The following is a 6,000-nucleotide window of genomic DNA, read 5'->3' as shown; positions in this document are numbered from 1 at the left end:
TAATTAATTCTATCGTTCATATTGATCTTTAACTTACGGTTTTCAAGAGTATTTCCTAGAGCCAATAAGGATATCAGCTTAATTAGTATTAAACAGTAAGAATATTCAAAAAATTACCATTACGAGACCTGTCTACCTGCAAGTGAAAAAAATAATTTTTAATAAATTGAAATTTTGGTTTTATTAAAAACGGACAAAATACCGTTTATAGAAAAACTTACCACATTGAAAAATCCATCCAGTAGGTACGTTATTGGAATCATATCCATGGACAAATGGGACGTTATTGAAATTATTCTCAGAATATATTTGAAATAAAAAATATTATAAAATTAGACATAATTTCCACTTGTCAGTATAGCATTTAGTATTTAAGGTGGATATTAAGTTCGAGTTTAGCGGCTAAAATTGCAATTTCCATGATAAGTTTTCTTTAATAATCCATTATAAAAAATAATCTTTATAAAAAACTTGATTTGGGCTATTCTCCATCAAGTTATATTTAAATTTGTATCGAAGACGTATAATTTTATACTTTGCTTAGTGATTTATTTTTAATTTTAGCGGCTAAACTCGAACTTAGTACTCACCTGTAGGAATTGCTGTAACGTAAAAAATATAGATTCAAAAAAAATGGTTGCTTCTCAACCTGTGATCCAGATGTAGAATAAATATAAATCATCCTATTACCACTCATGTTGTATATTTTTTATGTAAATCAATTTAAAATCCGCACTAATTTTAAACTAATATATTAACAGAAATATACAGTTCCTTAATCTGTTATTTGTTTTTTATCAATAAAAAGCGTTTTTGATTCCTCTAACATCACATCATTCACTTCTCAGTTTCTAAAATGTTTCGAAATAAATGTATTTTCATTAATAAACACCAATACCGCACGTACAATTTTGCAAAATTAAATCCACGTGTGCACTTCATAAATGCATCAACATAACTGAATGCAACAATAAAACTCAAAGACAGAAATAGTCATAAGGGATACATACCTGCCGTAAAGAAAAACAACTCCACACACACACGCGATCCCTTTCTGATCTTGCTATTGCAAAAAAACAACTCTCACCACAAAAGATACCAACAAGGAACATTCCATTGTCTCTAGAATCAAAACAACCAACAACAGCATAAATGACGCAATAACAAACACAAACAATCATACGAGATATACACAAAATGTCTCTAAAAACTCTCTCGCATGATGTACTCACATTTTCCAGTAGCACGTTTATTGATTAGTTGGAATTCTATCTATAAGTTAAGGTAAAATATATACCAAATCTATGAGGAATCTATAAAAATTATATACACCTGTCAAGGATTATATTAACTAATTTTTATTCTATTTTAACTACAATTTTCAATGTGAGTAAAAACACTCCAACATATAATAAAAAGGGAAATAATCTGTAGGTAGTCATCGTACGAATCGGTAATGTCGTTAAGTTAATTTTTACTACAAAAATTTTTTTCCATACAAAATTTTTTCTTAGTAAATTGTCCACATTTCGTAGTAAGATTTTTATATTGCCCATGTATTTTTATAATAGAATCAACGATGCATTAACTACTGTGTTGGAAATTTATTTAAGGAAAAATCCTTCCCATTTCGTAGTTAGTGAACTAAAAAACATTTACTGAATTTTTATAAGTTTTCCTTTAGCTAAGTTAATTTTCTTTGTGGTTACGAAAAATGAACTATATTACAGTAAATTTGTTGAACTATGTGAAAGTTAAAATGGTCCTTAATTTTACAAGACACTTTTTTTTCTGTGTATTAAACTAAAAAAGGACGATTAAATACGTATATAAATAAGTTTCTATAGAAATAAAATTTTGACAACATTTTCTATAAAAGTAAAATTTGGAAAAAATTTCCTAAAGAAATAAAATTTGGAAAAAAAATTCTATAGAAATAAAATTTTGAGAAAATTTTCTATAGAAATAAAATTTTGAGAAAATTTTATATAGAAATAAAATGTTTACAAAATTTTCTATAGAAATAAAATTTTGACAAAATTTTCTATAGGAATAAAATTTTGACAAAATTTTCTATAGAAATAACATTTTGGTAGATTATTTTTGGCTCGAGTGGCAACCATGATTATGAACTGATATGGGCCAATTTTTGTGTGATTGGGGATCGGCTATATATAACTATAGATCGATATGGACCAATTTTGGCATGGTTATTAGCGGCCTTATACTAACACCACGTTGCAAATTTCAGCCGGATGAATTTTGCTCCTCCAAGAGGCTCCGGAGATCAAATCTGGGAACGGTTTATATGGGGGCTTTATATAATTATGGACCGATATGGACCAATTTTTGCATGGTTGCTAGAGACCATATACTAACACCATGTACCAAATTTCAGCCGGATCGGATGAAATTTGCTTCTCTTAGAGGCCTCGCAAGCCAAATTTGGGGGTCCGTTTCTATGGGAGCTATACGTAAAAGTGGACCGATATGGCCCATTTGCAATACCATCCGTTTCAAGTTTCAAGTCGATAGCTTGTTTCGTTCGGAAGTTAGCGTGATTTCAACAGACGGACGGACGGACGGACATTCTCAGATCGACTCAGAATTTCACCACGACCCAGAATATATATACTTTATGGGGTCTTAGATCAATATTTCGATGTGTTACAAACGGAATGACAAAGTTAATATACCCCCATCCTATGGTGGAGGGTATAAAAAGAGGAGTTATCCAGTGCGAAGTAATAATACTGACATTGTTTAATTTTCAGCAATTCTCCATTCGGCGCTTGGTTAAATGTCAACCTTGGCTTATCGTTATTTCATTGCGAGAATATTGACTTTAAGTGGGAAATAGCTGCAGCCACTCTGTTTCTATAAAGATAACAGAATAATTCAGTATGTTTAGTGGAATGATATTTCCAGATTGTTGGTGTTTGCTGGGATATTATGATGCCTTCATCCTTTTATATACCTGTGGATATGAATATGTCGAATATTGCGAATAATGAACTTTTAGCCCACGAATCAGAATTCGGTTTGACCTTTATGTTTATGTTATATCCAGTACTAGTTTGATTAACGTTATTTAAAATTAATCCAAACTACAGTTATAAGATGCATTGGTGGCAAAATTTTATATCGTTCGAGTCTATTCAAGTACATTTTTGGGGTTTATACCAATATTTCGATGCATAGGAAATTTAAATCTTATCTCATCTCAAGGTGCTCACTCACTCTGTGTTAAACTCCCACTACAAATTCCCCAAAAAAACATTCTGTATAAAGCTCTCTTCGACAAAATAAAATGCATATTGTTTCTCAATCTAACATGGCGTTTTTGACAAATAAATTAACCATTATACCTAACAATGGCACTCGTAGCCTTGAGTATCAAATCCTAATTAGATTTTGCAAAAAAAAAGAGCATTGCTGTTTAATTCAGTGTACAAAGGAGCAAGCTTCATGACTACATGGCCTACAAAAGGACTTTGCCAGAGATTGCCAATTAAATTCGTATGCCTCGTCTTAGCTATGGATTGCCTCTGACAAAGGCAATACCAATAGCCCGCCCGAACAATGTTAAAAAGCTTGTCAATGAACAACGACTGCATGATTGATCTGTTGGCTGGAGAATGTTATGATAAATGATATATTCCGCTTAGCCCAGGGAGTGAGTCCGTGTGGCGGCAGTGAACCATCCAACCATTCAATGTGGGAAGACGCAAATCAATCTGTTGCTAAACAATGGCTTTACTTAGCCTCCCTCCTTAGTCTTCCGCAAGGGCCCTTGGAGAGTCTTCAAGGGGATTTTATTTAAAATTGCCACGAACTCATTTCCATACCTGTCAGAGGTTTCATTAGGTTCCCATTGTTGAAGGACTCTGTTCATTTTGTGGTGCATAAACAAACATCAATGCCAAAATAGAGTGGGTAAACCTGTTTTTCGCATAAAAGTTGGTGTAGGAAATCTAAAGCATAAATTGGCTTAAATCCTCAGAGATTCGCCATGACAGTGTCTACAAGTGATGTTGCTTGCTTTTGCCTCGTTATGTATTTCCTAATACCAACAAACGGGGGTGCGTTACGCAGCTAAGGGATCTTAGGAAAACAACCACAAACACAGGAGGAAACACCATCCTGAGACTTATGTAGCACAGAATGCATGCAATAAATGTTAATTTTGTTCTTTTGTCAAGGAGTCAAAAGAAAAAAAAAACACACACACAACACTCACAACAAATTCTATGACATAGGAGGGGGAGAGTCTGTGAGTATATTTGAGCTTTCCCCTTGCAAAGGGATGGCGGAAACACATCAATGTAAATAGACTACATAAAGCCGCCGAGTCGAAACCAGCCGAGACTAGACAGCGGAAGCAACAATTAACTTTCATTATGAACCATACAAAAAGCCATTTTTCATTTCCGTTCCAAACCTCTAGATGTCATTCATTCAGGAAAGCCGGCAAAAAATAACAAAGTAACACAAACCACTTAACCTTGTCCACCCCTTATGTCATAAAATATATGTCTGCCTATGCGAATATAGTATGTAAAATAAATATATGGCCTATGCATAATAACAAGGATAACGCAAAAAAAAAACTACGTAGTTGATGATCTATCTATCGTTTGATGGAGAGGATTTGCTTTTGTGATTGCACTTCCGCAATCTGTAACATTTCTATGGACATTTTTCAAACAGGAACTATTGAAATCGAAACCACAAATATGGGGGACTTTCTTTTCTGCAATGACAGACAGCCGTATTAAATACTATGCTTTCATTTTGATAAACTCTTTAAATTTTTGTTGAAAATAAGGATATTTAGGTTCCTTAGGTTACATTTAGATGTTGTCTAAAAGTAACCTAACCATCAGATAACTAAGGAGACACAGTTGCACAAATGGTTAACATGCCCGCCTTGCATATTGAACCATGAACCTGGGTTCAATAAGAGTTTCGACCGAGAATCAAAAAAAGTATGCAAGGCGGGCATGAATATGGGCCCCATGAATATAAGCCCCAATAGGGCCCAAAAAATTATATGAAAAAAAAAAACACAAAATTTGTATGTTTTTCAGGGAGTAACTTCATTTGCGTTATGAAATGAAGCCCCAATTTCCTTTAGGGATTATGATGGCAACTATACACACTTCTGTTGTTCTGAATAGCATTGTATCGCATCAGAGTTGCTGTTAGAGTAGCTGGCTTTCGGCCGGAGTTTAAGACTTTCTCCTATGAACTGAGTACAAAGTAGCCCACGCGATTCCCAAGAGAATCTTACTGAGTAACACATACTAATTTTTTTCTTCGTATGTTTCCATCAGTTAGGGATCACTGTCACATGGCATTTTAAATGAAAACAAAAAATGAGCCCTAATTTTATTTTGGGGCTAATATTCATTATGAAGCGTCGCCCCTGTTTCCGTTGGGTATTGGGACTCATTTTCCTGGGGCCTATTTTCATACCGCCATGCCAACCATTGCACCACGGTGCTTAGGATACTATTTTAAGTCTCTGGTTCAGAACAAATACCAAAACCGAAAAATAAACACAAAAACTCTGTAGAAGCTTGTTTTCAAGATATTCTGATAATACAATGATGTTGTTATTGAGGTAACATGGATGACTTAGTACTATAGCCATTATGAAAGTTCGTAATAACTTCGATGAAATCATCCCCAAGATTTAAACGAAAAAAATAGCTATTAATTATGATACAAAATTATTCGAGCACCAACTTTGGTATAAATTTCTGGCGTTTTTTTTTAACAAATCGAGTTTTTAATTGCATTTCATTATGGCTTTCCTAGTCCATACCCAATTTGAAATTTCCTCAGGAAATAATTGAAAAACCGATGCTACAGCTCTACACCCTGCTCTTTTGTTGAACTGTACGAGTATCATGTTTATTATACACACCATAGATAAATGGTAATGCTGATTGCAAAACCTACCACCCGTCTCAGTTCTAAATGAGAAATATTTAT

This window comes from Haematobia irritans, chromosome 1 (assembly GCF_050003625.1).
Source record: "Haematobia irritans isolate KBUSLIRL chromosome 1, ASM5000362v1, whole genome shotgun sequence".
Lineage (NCBI taxonomy): Eukaryota > Metazoa > Arthropoda > Insecta > Diptera > Muscidae > Haematobia > Haematobia irritans.
Note: the sequence above shows the minus strand (reverse complement) of the source record.